The sequence below is a fragment of the Pyrgilauda ruficollis genome, unplaced genomic scaffold (genome assembly GCF_017590135.1).
Source record: "Pyrgilauda ruficollis isolate IOZ18807 unplaced genomic scaffold, ASM1759013v1 scaffold62, whole genome shotgun sequence".
NCBI classification, from domain to species: domain Eukaryota; kingdom Metazoa; phylum Chordata; class Aves; order Passeriformes; family Passeridae; genus Pyrgilauda; species Pyrgilauda ruficollis.
In genome coordinates, this window is record NW_024527933.1 from 1935036 (window position 1) to 1954615 (window position 19580).

The window sequence follows — 19580 nt, forward strand, 5'->3', positions numbered from 1 at the left end:
TCCTTTGTTTTGACTCTTACAAGTGATTGTTGTTTTTAAAACTGAAAAAAAAAAAAAAGAAGGTTTAACTATTGTGACTTTTAACCCGAGATGAAGCTGATCACACAGATTCAAGGCACAGAAAAAGTAATCAGCATTTAGGATTTAGGGAAAAAAGCAGGTGCATTGAAGTTGAGCCCAGTGCTGAGCACACTGAGGGCTGCTGACCCGCCTGCCCGTGCCTCTGCCGAGGAGAGAGGCAGGTTTTATTTTCCCTGCTTATTCATTTTCTGAGTCATTCATCTTGTGCTATAGCTATTGAAAACTGTAACAGAGTCTGGGAAGCACTTGGCTTTTGAGTGCTGCCTCCTGATTGGACTGGGGAATGCTGCTGTTCGGGAATAATGTGTGAATACCATCTGCTCCGAGGAGCCGGAGCCTCCGTGGATTCTGCTGGAGAGGCACCTTCAGCCAGGACTCCAGGCAAGGGGAGCACGCCTGCTTTCCCTCTTTCTTATCCAAACTTTTACTTGTCACTGGATTTCCTTTCTGCTTCCCTGTGGAACTTTTTTTGTGCTTTGCCCGAGGGCTGAGTTGCTTCTCCTGTGGGTTTTGGAGGTGTTTTTCCTTTATTTTTTTGCTCTGTGTGGGATTTCTTCTGAGGTTCAGCATGCACACCAAGCCGGGAAGTAAATCAGGGAGTTCTGCAGCTGTTCATTGCAGCACGAGAGTTAACGTGGAATGTCTGAGTTGCTTTGAGAAACTACTTCCAAAAATTTGACCTGCTTGTAAAAAGGTAAGCAGGGAAAGACTTTGGAATTTCGGGACTGACTTTCTGCTTGCAGGGGCGGGGTTGTTTTTTTGGGAATGAATGTGAATCATTTGCAGTGTACAGTTGCCTTCTAGCAGTGCCTGGGATCAAAGACTGGGGTTTGTCTCTGAATTTCTTTAATGAGCAGAGTTGCAACAATGATTGTCTCTTTCTCTTTTGTGTAGCAATTGTTTTACAATAAGTCTTAACCCAAACTTTCTTCATTGTGAGTGTAATTGTAATTCAGAGCAGCAGCTCTTTTTTGGGTTTGTGTCTTTATGCAGAGAACTCTCAGGTCTCATTTTCCTGTTTATGGAGTCTCTTTTTCTGTTATCTCAGACCAAGCACAGTTAGTTTTCAGCAGTCTGTGTTTCCTCTTGCAGAGGACAAGATGTAGTTTGTGAGCCTGTTAAAGCCTGCCCACTAATGACCTGCTGAGAGAACTGGGGCCGTTCCTTCACCTCGGGACAGCAGAGCTGACACCACAGCCTGGGGCTGCCGCTCTCTCCCTGTTAGCACATCCTGAACTCTTGCATGTGACCTCTAAAATATGGATATGAATTCTTTTTCTGCAGGTCGTCTTCCAGTCAGACTCTTCTAACAACACAAAGCAAAGTTAGCAAAGGGAGGGCAAGAAATGTTAATGGTTTGTAAAATCCTGTCTCTCCTTCCAGTGAGCCACATTATTCATTTTACTGTGGTCTGTTCAAGGGGGAAGTCTGCCAAAAATAGTTCTAAGACTTTGCTGAAGACTCATTGTAATTTATTTTTGACAAATACCTGATTTTTAGCTTTTTTTGTGTTGGTGTGTTAATGGTAACTGTGCAGCAAGTGTGTGAGTTGTATACTGATATGTACTGCAAGGCAAATGTTCAGTACCTGTAATTAAGGGAACAGTAGATTTATGTAAGTGATGCTTGATCTGACCTAAACTTTTCATATCCAGTCTAGTTCAGATAAACAGGAGAAGGTTTTGCTCCTACTGTGCTTCCTTACACCCAGGCTGTGGAGCAAATATTCCAGAGTACAGCAAGGAGCTGTTGCACTGACAGTGAGGCATCTTTTCACTTAGTCATTTTCCTGGCCCACTGCCAGATCATCAAAAGCAGCTCCTTTAATGAAGAAAAAACTTACTTTGCTGTAATTAGGAAAATTGTGGCAAGTCACAGAAGGAATTTGGAGTTGGGCTTTGATGATCCTTGTGGGTCCCTTCCAGCTCAGGGTATTCCATGAGTCTGTGAATGAATGCCTGGATCACACCAAGCTGCAGCACCAGGACAGTCCATCAGCTGGAGGGCACAGTGCTTGCTGGGGACATGGGATGTGTGGGTTAAGGTCTCACAGTGCCACGTGTGCCACTCATTTTATGGATGCTCAGAAACCTTTGAAAGCTCTTGTGTGCACCAGTCCAAGTGGGGTTTTCCAGTAATATCTCATTTTGGGGACAGAAAAGCTGTTTCTCACTCATTGATAATAATAACAACAACAACAGCAATAAATGCTCACTTAGATCTATTTTGCTGGAATTATGTTGTCAGTCACAGATTTCCCAGCCTGTCATTGGGCCATTGGGTGATGATTGTAATGAGGAATGAAATCCTGACTTCTGAGCTCCAGGGGATCTCTTCCATTCCAGACCTGGCTCCAGAAGGTCTCTCAGCCACTGGCAGGGGTGACCAGTAGAATATGGGATGTGGAATCAGAGCTCTGTAGTTCCGTGGGATGTCCATATGCATTCTCAGATCAAACACCAGCTGGTTGGAAAAGTGTTTTGCTTTTCATACTTCATCCAACAGCAGTTCCTTGGTTCACTGGCCTGACTGTGATAAATATTTTTGCAAGGGTAGAGTTTCCTGGTTATAACCCTTCTGCAGAGGGTTCCTGCTGGATCCCTCCCAAACCCTTCCACAACTAAGCACTGGTCAATATTTCCTTTTAATGGTGTCCTTTTAATGGTGTAGCTGCAAAGCACTTTTTGTTTGCCTTCCTGTGGCTGATGTGCTGCTCTCATCATCAGCACTGCAATGCTCCAGTGTTTTTCCCTCTCTAATCCAGATAACTTCATGCCAGCTTAAATGTGCTGCTTTTATCCTCTTCTTCTGAAGGGGAGCTGAGTTAGAAGAGCCTTGTCCAGGGTCACACACAGGGAGTTTTTCTCATGGTATTGTACTGGCACAGCATCTCCTGTGTTTCCCATTAGTCCTTTGCCATTCTTCTTGCTCCACAGTCTTCCTCCTTGCCCATTTCCCTTTCTTTGCTCTTCTTCCCAATTATAAATTGCTGGAGGACATTTGTCATTTTGCTGTGGAGAGCACAATCCACCTGGCATGTCTTTTGGAGTCTGGAAAACCTCAGCACAGGTTTTTCAGCAGACCAGGATTTTTGTTTCCTTGAATATGAAGAATTCTCATTTTCACTACTAGAAAGCACTTTATTTTGCTAAAGTGGCAACTCTGGCAATGCAACATCATTGTATATTTACAGCCTAATTTCAGAAATCCACACAGATTCCTTTCCTCTTCTCCTCCACCACAACTCTCTTGTCTGACTTGGTTGCCAGACTTTCTCTGGGAGTTCAGTCTCACTTAATGCACAAAGAATGCGGCTCCTTCTGCCATACTCAGTGCCTGGAGTCTAAATCAGGACATTTCTAGTGAACTTCAGCTTAAGATAAGTCTGACCTACCTAGAATTGAGGTTTCCAGTTTGCAGACCCAGAGCGATGAGGCTCTACCATTACCATGAAGTTCTCTGCCTGTATGTGTGCTAGCCTTGCCTTTTATATAATCTAACAGTCCTTTGCCAAGGAGTAAAATGTAATAGGAACTATTTTTGTGATCTTGGGAGTATTTTTGCTGGCTCTGAGCTCCTTGGAATAGATGCCGCCTTCTGTTATGATGTCATCGCTCCTGGTGCTTGCCAGTAGACTATCAACAATTTAAAAATCAAGATAACAAAATCAAGATAAAAAATTGGTATTTTTCCTCCATGTAGGTCAGATGAAGCACAGAACCCAGCTTTTTAACTGAAGAGGATCATTGGTGGGGAGAGAAGGACTTCAGAAAAACTGGGACAATCCAGTGGCGAGCACAGGAGACCAGAGAGTTCCTGGTTTCTGGTTCAGGCTATGTGAAACCATTTTGCAGAGCAGCTGTGGAAGTGAAAATCAGCAAAAGGAGGGTTGTTTTAGAATTTCCTCATGGAAATTTTGAAAGTCCTTCTTTCCCTCAAGGAATTTCAGCCCACATCTTCTCTTTTGTCACGGGAAACTGCCAACAGCCTGCCCTGGGGTGGCCTGTCCTTAGATCCCTGACTCAGAATGTCATTCTGGGAATGGTACAGAAGGACTGGAGCAGATACTCCAATAAATCTTGGGAATTTAGTCTTGGAAAAGTGTAGCCAGAGCTTTATGGCAATTTTGTAAGGGGCTTTTGAATGCTCAAACTCTGATTTCCTACTACCTTGTTTCCGATATTGTAGTTTTCAATTTAGGAGCAGAGAACTGAAGGCAAAGAATAATGTCAGTTGGGATGAGGGCTCCTTCTGCAGCCCTGTGTAACAGAGGTGAAATTAAATGGCTTAAGGACAGTGTAGAAGTAAAGGACTGGAAGTAAAGTCAAGGTTTGAGAATTGGTGTCTTATTTCAGTATTTTTGGCCATAAAGGTCCAAAAGACCTTTTGAGATTGCTGTTGTTTTATGTGCCTTTGGAAAGTGCTGCCTGACTTCTTGATCTCAGGCATTTGAGCCATTTAAGAGCAGCTTGGTGGATTTTTTTTAAGCTCTGTTTTGAAAATATTGGTGCTTTGTCAGTAAATCAGCTCGGTTCTGGTTCTTGCCATCATTTTCCTTGCAAATGGAAGCCTCATCAAGAAATGTTCTTGAATATTTTAAGCTAATTATATATGTACATATTTTGGTGTTGGATAGAGATTAAATATAAATTAAAAACCAACACAGAGAAACATACTCCCCAATGGATTGTAAAAAACTTTCTCCTACTGTAAAAAACTTTTGTCCCAGTAGATGTAACATGGATATTTTGAGAGCACTGTAATGTTCAGGGGTTAAGAGATGGCTCTTACAGATGCTTTGGATGTGTTCTCTGGAGGCCAAGCCAAGGAACAGTGTGTCCTGTCCTTTTGTCTGTCCTGATTTCTAACCAGTCAATCCCTGATTTTCCTCCAGTGAATGGGCAGATATACACCTTAAAAGAAAATTTAGTCATTTCTCTGTTCATGGTCTTCCATGTTTCAGGGAACATTGAAAACTTCCAACCCTTCCCTTGTTGTTTCTTCTTTTACCACTTGAAAGTGTTCTTGGGAGATTTTGTCTTGCTCTGTGGATTGCTGGGTGCATTAGCACAGCTTCTGCTTGCCAGAGCTCTCACTGAGTAGAACTGGTTTCAATAAATCATTGTAACTTTGGAAAGTCTGGAGTTCCAGTCATGGCAGCTCAGAAGAGGGAGGGGGAAACAGGAATACAAGAGCTTTTGCAGCTGGGGAAAGAGCAAAGGTAATTCTCCACAGAGGAGTCTGAACAGAGAGGTCTCTGATGGAAGGCTGTGGGTATCGTTCTCTTACAGGCTGGATTAATATTTCATCCAGAGAGGTGGAACAAAGTCTTGTTCTGCTTGAAAGTGGAGGAACTGAGTGATCCAGCTTATTTTGTCAGCCATCTCCCTGCCTGTGACAAGGTGCAGTACAGCATTTTTCTAGCCATGGAGAAAGAGTGCTGTGTCTGGAGTGCCAGTTGGAGATCCTGGGACAGTTGCTTGACTTTTGTCTCAGATCTGTGCAGCTGATCCCTGCCTTGCTTTCCTGAGCTGTAAAATTCCCACCCCAGATTTAAATCTCCCTTTGTCAGTGATTTAGGCTCTTACACAGCACCTCTATTTCATTCACATCCAAACTGCTCAAGATAACCTGTGTCTGTCAAGGTTTGAAGTAGTAATCTTCTTATTTTTAATAAATCCTTTAGTATGAAACTGGCTTTAAACCCCCTTTGCTATTCCTGTTCCCTGTCCAGGGTAAGCTTGGAAGGTTTTTTTTATTTATTTTTTTTTTTTAATTGCTACTTGCTCTCATAAGCCATACGATGCTTTTGATAACAGTCATCAAATTTTACAGCTATCACTATAATCTCAGTGCTGTTAACCATCTGCATCTCTCCTCGTGTTCTATAGAAACTGAGGAGAAAACAAATACGTAGTTAATTTTAGCACATCACTCCTCTTAATGGATTTTGTGTCCCAAGTAGCAGCACTGTTTAATGTGTCTGCAAATAACCTCATGGAAAGGAGGAAGAATCCACACACAAGGACATTCCTTAATGGTTTCAGCCCTTAGGGCTGTGTTGCAGGGATCAGGAGTGGGCTGCAAAGGGTGTGAGTCCTACAAAAGGATCAATTTGTTTGAGTTATAACTTCTGTAAGTTGTAACCTCTGTTTGGTGATTTTAATTCCATGGAATCTGAACTTGAGACACCATCAGACAAAGTCAGGTGAAGAGTCACCTGTGTCTGAGCCTGGTGATGAGCTGTGAGCAGTAACAAGAGAGCAGAGTAGGGGAAGGGGAAAAATCTGACTTGAGCAAAGAGAAACCTGGGCAAAAAGTGTGGAGAAGCTGTGCTCTGTGAACCAGGCAGGCAGCATGGATACAGGCCTGGGATACTTCCCTTTGATCCTGGAGAAGAGCAGTGGCCCAGCTAACGGGGCAGCCCGTGCCCACAGCCCAGTCCTGGCTTTAGGGAGCCATTTATCCTCCTCACTTCCCAGCATCCAGCCCTAAGGAAGGGCTGCCAGATGTCACACCTAATACAGGATTTCCTGTGCTTCACCTCAAATCCTGGGATTTGTTTAAAACCATGTGCAGTGTTACCTTTCTTGTGCCTGAGCTGAAAGATGGGAATCACTTCACAGGCAGTGACCTCCCAGGCTGTGCTTTCCCGACTTCCTTGGCTGCTCAGGAGCCACAGAAGGTCCTGTGTTGTTGGACAGGTGGAGATGCAGCTCTGCAGGAGGCACCTGGCAGCTCTCCATGACCAGGGAACACTCCTGGTCCTGGCAGAACCCTCCCTTGGGAGTGTCAGCCCCTCTGCTGTGACATCCCAGGGCTTACAGAAGAACCACACACTTTATGAAGGTCATTCTACTGCTGATGACCTTCAAGGAGTACCAACTGCTCAGCAGGTGCAGTCTCACCTGAATAATGCTCAGGAATTTGCCATTAGTTGAAATATACATTAGAGGTAGGCTAAAGTTAAATATTTTTTTAAATTATCCCCCCCAAAGGACATGAAGAGAAACCTGTATCTCACTGTGTTGCTTAATTTTATGTTCTCAAAACCACAAATGAAAGGGTTTATTATTAAGATAATGATAAAATACAACAGAGGGACTGAGTCAGAGGTAGGACTGTCTTGAGAGCAAAATTACCATTTCATTTAGGCTTCACCGGAGTGGTCAGGATTGGTGTTTAAGATGACATCTGTGTCCACCAAAGCCTTCCAGTATTATATTCAATCATTGTGGAGACATAGAAGGGGTCCCACAATAAAAATAAAAATGATATATTTTAAATGTCCTGATCATAGTGCTTTAACCTTTATATTGCTGACATCTGAGATTCAAATAGAAATGCACACTGAAACTCTGTAATTTTATATATTCCAAATTTTTTCATAGGAATCCATTTAAAATTACACAAGAAACCTCTCTTCATCTTCTGAGTGTTTCACTGATTAGCATAATTTATAGTCAGTTTTGTGAATAAGGTGATTGTACCCAGGTGATTGCAAAAAGGTCTGTGGATCTCAGCTTTATAAATATTATTCTGAATCTAACTTTGTTAAAGTAATTGATGTAACATGAATCAGTGCTGTGCAGAGCTCTTCAAGTGCAGAGACCACACACTGTGTAATCTCTGGAGCCAGTCCTCATCGTGCCTTTGCTTTTCTTAGCAACAAAATTAACTCCATCATTATAAAATTTAGCCAATACTTTACCTCTGCAGTCAGAATCTTCTCACATAAGATTCAGCCCACGCTCTAAATCCTGCCTTCGTTATGTGTCACTTTTTGCCTCAGAGAACTGGAAAACTGACTTTGAAAGGATGTTCTTACACCAGGAGGTGTTGCAGGGGAGCCCTGGAGCCCATGAAGTACCTTCCACTCTGTCTCTGACACTCAGAAAACCTCCAAGGCCTCTCCTTTGGAGGGTCCAGCCCCAGCTGGGCTCTCTGGGAAGGAAGAGTTTTGTCTCTTCAGGCAAAACTGGAGCTCAGGGTCAGCCAGGTGAGAGGAGGTGCCCAAGGCTGAGCAGGGACATTGCCACAGACAGTGAGACCCCAGCCTGTGCTGGGCTGCAGAATGAGCCTGAGCCTGCAGAGCCTGTGCTGGGCTGCAGAATGAACATGCAGAGACTGCTGGGCTAGAGAATGAGCCTGAGCCTGCAGAGCCTGTGCTGGGCTACAGAATGAGCCTGAGCCTGCAGAACCATGCTGGGCTACAGAATGAACATGCAGAGACTGCTGGGCTACAGAATGAGCCTGCAGAGCCATACTGGGGTCCCTGTGCAGCTGTTTGGCTGCTCAGGCTCCTTTTGCTGGTTGGATTCTTTCTCCCACGTTCTCTTCGTCCATGAACACAGAGCTGCCAGAAGGGCTGGATGGGTGCCCAAGAGCTTTTAAATGCTCTGGTTAGGAATTGGTGGGAACCTTGTGTTTGTGTTTCTCTAAAGAAGTTTTATGGCTTTTTCCTGGTGCTCGTGACAAGGTTGCTTTGAGGGAGGAGGAGGATGCAGGTCACCCACTGCCAGAACCCCGTGTCAGCATTGGGGGGTGTGACACAAAGGGGACAGGAGCTACAATCTTCTGGAAACTTTGGGTGATGTTTCATCTTTAAGCAAATTCCTGGAGAACTGCTGAGATGAAAACAGGCACAGCTCTAAACCTTCATGTTCTATAATGGTGAGATTCTGGGAGAAGCTGGAATCCTTCTTACAGGAGAGTAGGGAAATAAAGATTTCCAGCTGTTAATAATAACAAGCCAGGAATTCTTCTTGTTCAAACTGGAGCAGAATTGCCTGGAAGTCCCTGGAGAATTCCAGTCCAGCACTAGACATTTGAAAGATTTGGATCCCGGTCTAAAATATTTCCACTGCTTGAGCGGATTTCCAAACTGAGCTATTTTTTATCACAATCCAGTCAGAAAAATGAAATTTGTGATGCAGTCAGCCATCAGTTGAAGTGTTTTGAGAGGAGTATGGTGACTGGAGTGTCTGATGTGTGTGCAGGTCCTGAGCATCCACTTGGGAATGGAAGAGAGCAGGAACAAAACCTCGTGTGGTGCAGCTGGCTTTGAAGAAATAACTAGGAATGAGTTTGAGGTTCATTTATAGGAGAAAAAAGAAAGGGAAAAAGAATGCAAAAGCCAGCATGGTTCAGTGTCTGGGCACACTTTCAAGACCTCTTTTATTTTGAGTAATTAATTCTGTGTTTTATTAGTAATGAAAGCAGGGGCTATTTTGTGCAAGGCTGGAGCAGTTCAGGGTGACTCGGCAGGAAGTTAAACTGATGTAGCATTACTTTTGCAATTTATCACCTGCCTGTAGTGCTTACTCAGGGTATAATACAAGTTCATCATTGTTCAGAGCAATTATATTCTAAATTCATTTAATAATTGCCTCTCAAACCAGATAACTTTAAAGAACTGATTATTTTATAAGTAACTGGGAAAATCTCTAGCGTGACATCTCTTCTTTGAGGCAGGCTAAATGCAAGCTGGCTTTTTGGTGATCTGTTTCAAATTAGGTGATTTCATTGCATAAATGTATGTACTGGGGCTTGAGTGTGGTGTATCCAAATGCTTGCAGCCTTCTTACACATTTGTAATGATTCCAATAATTCCAAATTAGGGAGGTTTTTTTTAATTTGGTGGATGAAAAATCCATTCTATTTTGTCTTTGGTTAAGGGAACTTGGAATACTGGATAGTATAAATGTACAGCTTCAAAACTTGTCACAGTTACTGGTAGGACTGGTAGGCATGGCAGCTGAACACAGACCCTCCAAGGCTTTTCTTTCCTGAACCTTTTTTCTGCTTCTCCAGGTGTGGAAGGGCCTGGGAGCTGTGGGCTCCCTGCAGCAGCCCTGGTGCAGACCCAGCTCTAATTGATTACCCCAACCCAGCTTTGAGGGTCCTGCAGTCCCTGGCCAGGCCCTGCTGAGTTACTGCACAGCTTTAGGCAGCAGACTTTTACTGACTGCAGCAAATAAATTTGCTGTGCTTTATGGAGCACGGAGAAGCTTGTTTTCTGAATTTTAATTGTTTCAATAAATCGTGTTAAGATTGTGTTCTGTTCGACTGCAGGAAATGAATGTGAGCAGTTCAAATCTGGACATTTTTGGGAAGGTGTGTTGCTCACAGGGCTGCTGGAAAAAAGTTTTCAAATCTGACTGAGCAATAACGAGGGTGATGAGGATTGTAGAGATCTGGAGTGCAGCCTCCCAGGAATCCCCACTCAGTCTTGGGTTTACCTACAGGGATTCTCTTGTCTCACTGGAGACTAAGTGATGATGATTTTCAACTTGTGCTTCACAGAGGAGAGGAAACATTTGCAATGGTGCTCAGGTAGCTCAGGCACAGGGAATGTGAGAGGGGCACTCACATTCTGGACAATGCTGAAGGATGAACCTCTGCTCTGGAGGCAGGTTGACAGGGTTGGGGCTCTTCAGCCTGGACAAAAGGCACCAGGAAGATCTTAAAGCCCCTTCCAGTGCCTTAAGGGGCTCCAAGAGAGCTGGGAAAAAAAGGTTTTGATTCTGTGACTTGGGAGTTTGGTGTTGGTGACTGCAGCAATGAAGATTAGCAGATTGTATTCCCAGCCTCCTCTTGTCCCTGCTCTCAGGGAAGGAATATTGCTTCTTCTCACTGAGGGATGGTTGTGCCCCTTGGGATCAGGAAGGAGCTGCTCTCGTCCTGGCACCGAGACAGCTTCCAGATCTTTATTTACAGGATTAGAATGTTTTCGAAAAGATAGGCCAGGTTGAAAGCTCTCCACTGCTGTATCTCCCAACGTTCTGCTGGAGAGCTGCAATGATTGATGAGCATTTCTCGTTGCAATTACAGATGAGCAAGAGCAACCCACAAATCACGGCACGCTGGGTAGGAGTTCCTGAGCCGCTCTCTGTAGTCTGGCCAGCAAATCATTAAATCAAGCGAGGATGAGCAAGGGGCTGCTGGATGTTCTCGCCTCAGCACAGCAGCTGAGAGAGCTGAGTAAGCTGCTGTCTGCCTGAATCAATCCCCACTCTGGGAATTGAAACAGTGCAGACATGCAGCCTGTCCGTGGCCACATAAAAGCCGCATTATGGCTGCGATTTAGGGGACTACGCCTAAAGCAGCTCTTTGAATCCCTAATCCTGGGAGCTCCGAGGGAAGAAAGCAGGGAGGCCGTGCTCAGATGTCTAAAACTTTCCTCCTGACCCTGACTCGAAGTGGGGGACCTGGCCTGCAGTGAAGGCAATCCATGGGGAGTTCATGTACAGTGTAAGTTGTAATGGGATTTTACAGTACAGATCCTAGCACACATATTTAATATCTGACAATTCAAATAGCTTGGCTGGCAAGCACACTGAACGTTGCCAGATTTCTATAAGATCCTGTGAATTCCTGACCTAGATATTCCTTGGAGGAGGGAATTCAAGAGCAGGAGAGAGACATGAACCAAGTATGGTAGACTGGGCTCCTCACTTCTGACCCATTTCCCTTATTTCTTCTGAGTAGTAAGAATCTTAAAAAACTGCAAAATTGGGTTCATAAAATTATTTGAGAAGATCAGCTCACTCTTAAAGTTGTTCCAAGTTTGGTCTTTATACAATTTACCTTATGCTTGGGGTACATAATAATGAAAATATAAACAGAGCACTAAGCCTCAATCCTACATGTAAATCTGTGCACATGTGCTGCAAATAAGATAGCACCCATGGACAGATTTGTTTGTATTGCCTTATGAGCCAAATGCTGTGGTTTTGCTGCTTTTGTTTATTCAGTCCTGAAAGAATTTACTGTGAAATCCCACCAGGCAGAGATAAAGACTGGAAACCTGGTAATCTACAGCTGTACAGGAGGGTCAGTTTATGGCCTGAATGTGCTGGAGAATTTAGATGTGGAGAGACTCTTTCATAGTGAACTGACACGAAAACCTGTATTATTTCAGGGCTTTGCAGCATGCAAATTGTGTTTATGGTAAAGCTAAAACTTGGAAAAACCAAACTGGTAGATCTAATCCAGTTTTGCTATTCTGACAAATTTTTTCCTTCTCAAATGAATTCAGGTTGTCAGATTGATTCAGTCCCAACATGACAAGTGCAAGACAAATTAATTAGCTTAAGCTCCGTGAGTTGTGAGGGTTTTGTCTCTGTGTGCTTTGTGTGAGGGTGTGCAGGGCACTGCTGTGGGTGATTGACCATGGCAGGGGAAAGAGGGGTCCTTCAGCTTCACTCCAACATCTCTCTCCCAGCCAGGTGAGAAAATTGTCAGTGAAAAGTTTGAATTCTCCTACAGTCTGGAACTGAAGACCACATTTCTAGTGCACTTCCAATATTAAACTGTTCTGCCGAGACTGCTCAAGAATCACAAGTAATGCTTTAAAAAGAAATTAAAATGTTTAGTTGTAGAGAAAAGATGGCCCGGTCTGGTCTCAAATGAGCATGCAATTTTTAAAAATGTTGGGTTCCACAGTACCTGGAACTCTTACATGTCATAACCTTGTTAAGATAATTACAGTAGATGGCTTTTCTGCAAGGGAATCCCCTGACATTCTTCCTTGGGAGATTAAATCTCTGCTGCTGTTCTAGACAGATTCTGTGGCTGAGTGAAAGTGTCTCCTACCTCCTTTAAAAATATCAACAACCAAAGAGAAGACAACACTTAATTCCTTTTTACAAAAGGAAAAGAGAGTCATGTCTTGGGAAGAAGGGAAATCAAATAAAAAATTTAATGCTAGAGAAGAAAGGCAAGAAATGCAGTTGCCATGGAAATGGGAGCATAAGTAGAAACTTTGCAGCAAAGAGCAGAAACTAAAAATGAAAAAGCAGAGTGGTGAGGCTTGGCAGATAGCCAGGAGCTTCCTCCACCTCCTCTCCTGTGCTCCTGGTGGGATGTTCTTCGTCATCCTCCCACGGGCTGGAGATGCTCTGGGCATTTGGAGAGCAAAGCTGGGCCCGTGGGTCAGAGCACTGCACAGGGAGCAGCAGTGACAGCATTGCTTGGGATGAGGCAGCTGTACCAAAATCCTCTGTGTGCTTCATCTTGGGGCCTCTTCATGGGAGAGGGGGAAATTCACTGGGAATGGCTGTCATGTCACAGTGGGCTCGAGAGGGAGGGAAACTGCTTCTTCTGATGGTCACAAATCACCAGCAGGTCCTTGATTCTTCTTGTGTCCAAGCCAAGGGGTGGGAGTGCACTGCAGCGATAACTCCCGTTCTTCAATGCTTCTCTGACCCCTTTTCATAAGGAAAAAAAAGTCTGTTCCAAGTGCTGCTGTGCCTCAGACTGGCTGGACACCGTACCTCAGCTCTCTGATCCTCAGCTCCCACCTGGGAGTCACATTCCTGGTCAGAGTTCTGCCCTGGGCACAGGCTGTGTTCCGTGGTGGTTGTTGGCTGCATCCCACGTGTTTCTGAAAGCAGAGGCCTATTCCAGACGTGCACTTTTGTCCAGGGCTCTGGGATCATTTGATGCTGGCACGTTTAGCTCAGTTGTACGCAGTAAAGTAATGCAGTCATTGGATTAGTAATTATTAAATCCACATATGCTTTTTAGTATGACATGGAAAAAAGCAGGTTGGGAAAGCTGGGCAGGCTCCCAGGCAGGGCTGTAAAACCTTTGTGATGGCCAGGAAGTGATTTGGGTGAAAGCTTGGGAGCGTACCCAGGCCTGTGTGCTGCTACAGATGGAAGCAATGAAACCTGGGCAGTTCAGATTTCCTTCAGTCATATTCTTGGAATTAAGGTGTAAGAGTTTTGCTGATTTGCTCTCAGACTGGTCAGCTTCTTATATACTTGATTCCTTTTTCATGAACAAAATAGAAAATGCAGTGCAAGTCCAAAAAAACCCACTTGACCTCTTTGTATGTGAAATCTGGGTGAACTTACCTGGGATACAGCACCATGAGTTAGGAACTGTTCCTCAGTGTGTCACTAGAAATAAAACCTACACGTGTTTAACTCTGCTGCATTGCCACTGACTTTACTCCTCAGCTGACTTGTCATGGTCTCACCTGGACTATTCTTTATTTAATTATTATTTCAAAACAGAAGGATGTGCAGTCTGTTGGGGTTTTTTAGGCTGGAAGTAATGAAGCTTAGAGTGACAAACTTCACTAAAAGGGATGTTATTCTTTTTCATGTTCTTTAGCATTTGGGCAGGGAAAAAAACAGGGAACATGTTTCCTAATCCCCGTAGAAAGGGATTTCTAAGAGGAAGCCCGCTCTTGGGAGGGAGCGCTAACCCCGTCCCGGGGATGTGGCAGCGATCCCAGGCGGAGCCGGCGTCCTCCGGCCGGCGGGCGGCAGCAGAGCCGTGCAAGCGGAGCTGCGATGCCCTGCTCCGGGACAGGGACAGCCCAGCCGGGACAGCCCTGCCGGGGACAGCCCTGCTGGTGACAGCCCTGCTGGGGACAGCCCAGCCGGGGACAGCCCTGCCGGGGTACAGCCCTGCTGGTGACAGCCCAGCCGGGGTACAGCCCTGCCTGGTGACAGCCCTGCCGGGGTACAGCCCAGCCGGGACAGCCCTGCTGGTGACAGCCCTGCCGGGGTACAGCCCTGCTGGGTACAGCCCTGCTGGTGACAGCCCTGCTGGTGACAGCCCTGCCGGGGTACAGCCCTGCTGGGTACAGCCCTGCTGGTGACAGCCCTGCCTGGGGACAGCCCTGCCGGGGTACAGCCCTGCCGGGGTACAGCCCTGCTGGGTACAGCCGTGCTGGGGGACAGCCCTGCCGGGGTACAGCCCTGCCTGGGGACAGCCCTGCTGGGGTACAGCCCTGTCTGGGTACAGCTGTGCCGTGGAACAGCCCAGGCCGGTGCTGAAATGAGGGAGCCTCAGAACCAGAGCTGGCCACAGCAGAGTTGGCACCTTGGGCACTTCCCGGGTGCTGCCTTGAGAAGGAATTCCCTGTGAGCAGCTGGATTTACAGAACAGAACAGAGCAGTTTTCCTCAGGCTTTAACGTGCTGACACAGCACTGGCGTTTCTGGCGTTTTCAGCTGGAAAAGCTCCCTCCCTTCTCCCGGGTTCCTCCATGCTCAGTGTGTTTAACAAATGTTTTTCTGAGACCACTGACACTGTCTCTGTTTTATATGGTTTAAATTGAAATTATCTCATTTCTGTTGCAATAGTCAACGCAGTGATGGACACTGAGGGGTTGTTTGTGACCTAGGAACGCTCAGAAAAGTCAAACCAAATTGCAGAGAGGTGTACAATGCATGTGTGCAAAGCACAGCCTGGCCACAGCTGGGAAAGGCTCCACAATACCCTGTATTATGTGGATTTATACCCAGCTTAGTGTGTTATGGAAGGAAGTTTATGAGTGACATGACCCAAACAAAAAGAGCACTCCAGTCATGCCAAGATGACATTCCAGCCTGCTCCTGACTGAAACAAGAAGCCTTCCATGTAGGATTGCCACTTACTGTGTGAAGGTAACCATGGGCTACTTCCTGGAATTGCAAAGAATGAGCATTTTGGGAAATTCCAATTCCTGGTGTCTGTTTTCAGCGTTGCTGCTAAGTGTTTTACCACCTCAGGTGTGTCCCTGCTTGCCAGGCTGTCTTGTTTGGAGGAGATCTGGAGGAAGTTTGCAGCCCTGCCTTGATGAGCTTTGTTAGGAGCAAAAGTGCCTTTGTACAAAGAGCTAAACAGGACCCTCCAAAACCCCCTCAGTAACAGGAATCTGCAGTCTCTTGTGTTTGCCCTGACACAGTAAGTGTGGGGCTCCTGGTCCCTGTGAGACTGAAGAAGTCAGAATCTGACCTTTTCCAAGGCTGATTCCTGCAAAGACAAATACCACACCTGTAAACATTCCCTGCCCTGCTCAGGATCACAGGGAGGTTCCCTTTTAGCCCTGGCCAGCACAAATCCCCTGGTACTGGTGAGCCTGCACCCTCACGTGCTGTAAAGCCTGTGAGCCCAGCCTGGGCTCCAGGCCTGCCAGGGCACTTCATTTTGGATCCGCACTGCCCAAACTGTGGTGATGGAGGGATAATCTGTTCCAAAGGCTGTCAAACCTCAGGGTTTCAGAAACAGCAAGAAGTATTTGTCAGCTAGTGTTCAGACTGAGAGGTCCTGCTGTCAGAATATTGATCTCAAATTCCTCCAGCATCTCTTCTGTTGGGAGTTGGACCTGAATTTCAGAGTGCAAAATGTGTTTTTCCCAGATTGTTCCCTGATCTCCCCCCTACACCTTCCATTAGCAGCTCTGTGTACATGAGTCTCCCTTGTCATCCTGTCAACCCTCATGGTCTTTAAATAGTCTGTAGGCTCTGGGTGGTGATCACCACATTGTTCCCCCTCCCTCTGCAAGCTGCTCCTGGAAAAGAGGACAGGAATTACTCGCTCATACACTGCTTGTTCACAGTCCAGTTTTAAAATCATCTCCTGCTTGTCTCATTTGCCAAGTCCATCAAACCAATATCCTGCCCAGCTCCCTGGCCCTGCCCAGCGTTCAGCAAGCAGCTTAGTTCCCCAGTTCCCCTTGGAATTCCAGGGGATCCTGCCTAGTCCCTGCTGGCAGCAAACCCAGACACAGCAGCATCACTGCTGAAATGGGCTGCACATAGGGAGATCCGTGTTCCTACTAAATTGTTTCGTTGCTATTTTTTCTCCTCGAGGGGAATTCCATTCATCCCCTTTCAGAAGAGCCTGCTAAACTCAGCCAGTCCCAAACTCTCAACAAATGTCCTTTAATAGTTTCAGATTTCAGCACAGAGGCCTCTGACTGTGTGTTCCTTTAATACGTTCACAACTCCCCTGGGAGAACTAAGCCAGGAATAACCAACACTTTGTTAAGCCAGGCCTCCTGCTTTAAGGTTGTGTTTCTTTTCCTGCCATATATTCCCTTGCTCATCTCCACAGCTCTCACTTCCTCGTGCTTTGCATTGCCCATTCTCAACTCAGGTGTTCTCAGGTGTCCGAGAGGGGAGTGCTGCATCCTCTGCTTTCAATTTTGCTGGCTGAAGGAGCATAAAGGACTCTTAACATTCTCTGCAGTCGCCTCTCAGCTTGGCATACTGATCATTTCAATAATAAAGTGTTTCCTTTCATTCTCCAACAGTCAGGCCCCTGCCAGAGCCATAATTGTTCACAGATGACTCATTTTGGCTGCATGATCAAAACCAGGGAAAAGTGCTGTTTGCACAGGCTTTGAAACGTACAAGATGGGAAGAGATGTTCACGCTTGATATTTGTACCATATGTGCCTTCTAAATTTTATTACAGAACCTTTACATTTCAAAAGAGATTCTAGTCTTGTCCTGGGGATGATTTAGAAAGGAAAAGATAAGTAGAGTTTTGAGTTAGGCCAAGATTAGCAAAGACTGACTGTGTAGTTTGAGCTGTGAGGCTGCATCCTGGTGGGAGCTGTGCAGTGCGGAGGAGCCGTTGCTGCCCTGAGATAAATAGCTCTAGAAATAGATCCAGATCAATGTATGGATACCTGTGCATTGTTTAGGGGCTGCACACTCACTGGTGTTCTGTATCAAAGTGCCACTGAACTCCTCGTTCTTTATAGCATTTGTTTTGAAATCCTGCATTCGGAGTTCCAGCAGGTGTTTGCATTTTCTTCCCTGGTGAAAACCCAAGGAATGTCTGCATGGTGCATGTGATGCCCCATCCCCAGCGCTGGGAGTGCTCTGCCCTGCCTGGGGGGTGTTCTCTTTTCACAGAGTTCACCTCAGATGTCCCTGTTGGGAGGATCAGCAACCAAGTTCTGTTTTAGGGTGGAGAAAAAGGACATGGGAGGATGATTCCTGCAATGCCATTCATCACCAAGCATGAGCTGTAGTAATAAGAAGCTGCTCTTTGTGTCTCCTCCCAAAATCACTTTGAGGCCACCCAGCTGTCTTAGATAAAACACCAAACAGACAAACTTTGCTTCTTTGCATCAGTGTGGAGTTTTGACCAATGAATTGTACAAACCCCCCAAGCCAGCTCGTCCAAGGCTGCTGCCATGTGGATGTCATGTTAGACTTGTTAATCCAGGAAAAATTAGTATATTAGAAGAATAAAGGATCTAAATTCAGTAGGAAGAGTGGTTTTTAGTAGCTTTTTCTCTCTAAAAATGTAACAGGGGTGTTAGTGGAATGGGAACATACAGACTCCATACACTTGTGAGTGGAAAATCAGTACAAAAAAAGTAGGAAGAGAAGCAAAAAAAACCAGTTTGAGCTGATGCTGCAATAGAGGAGCATTATTGGTCACTATGTGCCTTGCTAGATATTTTCTGTTATTTTTATTTGGAGTGTCCTTTATGAGCTCATCAGCCAGTTCCCTGCTCAGGGCTGGTGAGGACCCAACAGGGTGAGAATTCCCAGTGCTGGATCCTGGCTCACGAGAGCTCAGGCACTGGAGGTGTTGGTGCCCTGAGCTTCCACACTTCAAAACATCCCAGCCCATGCTTTGCTCTTGGAGTGTTTTTCATATTTCTGTTGTTTGAAGGAGGCTCTCCACATTTTGCAATCAGCTGCTCTTGGACAATAACATCTCTCAGGGCAGCCCTGTGTTGTTATGCCAGAAGGAAAAACGTAAATTTAAATAAACCACCCTCACAATGGTATTTAAAAACTGATTGCAGGATTTCCAGTCACTTTTGTAAAGCCCTCTTTAAAAACAATAGCTACATTTTCATTTTTTAACTTGTTAACAGGGAATTCTTTTAAAACAGAGGGTGTTTTCTGTGCTACTCTGTCATGTCAGCCTGATAAGGAAGATGGCTAAAGATCATTCTTGCCAAAATATTCCTTGGATGAGTCATCTGATGCCAAAAAGCAAGTGAAACAAGCAACTATATTTGCAGTGGAGTTTGCAAATTATGTGGCAAGGAAAGGAAGAAAATAATCTGTCACATGAAAAATGAAGTTTAGATTGTGTGTATATAAATCAGTGATTTGTTATATGAGCATGAGATCATTATCAGGCATTTAAACATGAATTGGAAGTGCCTAATCTATTAATTAATCAGGAAATAAGTTTTACATACCATGTGTAATCAAGTTAATCTTTCATTTCACTTGCCAGCAGAGATGCTGCTGTCAGTGGATGTTGCCATGAGATTAAACACCCCAAGAGCTGATTCTTGCTGAGGGGGAGCCTCAGGTGTCCAGATGGCATCAGGAGGGGAGGGAAGGGGAGGGAAGGGAAGGGAAGGGAAGGGAAGGGGCTCTTCCCTGCAGCCCACGGCACTCCTGACACTGGAGGAGTTCTCTGTGTGCACAGGAGTTCCTGGGCTCTGCAGCACCTGGAAAAGCTTCTCTTCTCCCCACCTGGGTTAGAACAGCCTCAGCTTCCACGCAGGCAAGGAGAGTGATGCCCTGCAGGAGCTTTCTGAAAGGTTCATGGTTTCTTCCCTGACCTTTTAGCACGCCACATTGGAAAGCCACTGTAACAGAACTCAGGATAGATAGCTGAGCCTTCTGCTAATAATAACCCATAAATCTGGCACAGAAAGGCAGTGATGCCAGACTTTTATCAACTCCTTCCCTGCAGCAACGCAATAGCAAGTTTACTGCTGAAATACAA

The 19580-nt window shown here is 45.4% G+C and overlaps 1 protein-coding gene across 1 annotated transcript in view; it reads left to right on the forward strand.

The window, feature by feature from the left end:
- The first annotated feature begins 757 nt into the window (after positions 1-757).
- Positions 758-19580, forward strand: part of LOC121362488 (DAB2 interacting protein) — a 150799-nt gene continuing 131976 nt past the window's right edge. The window contains exon 1 of the mRNA XM_041484045.1: positions 758-775. The gene's annotated coding sequence lies outside the window, so the exon portion shown is untranslated. The remainder of the gene's footprint in view (positions 776-19580) is intronic.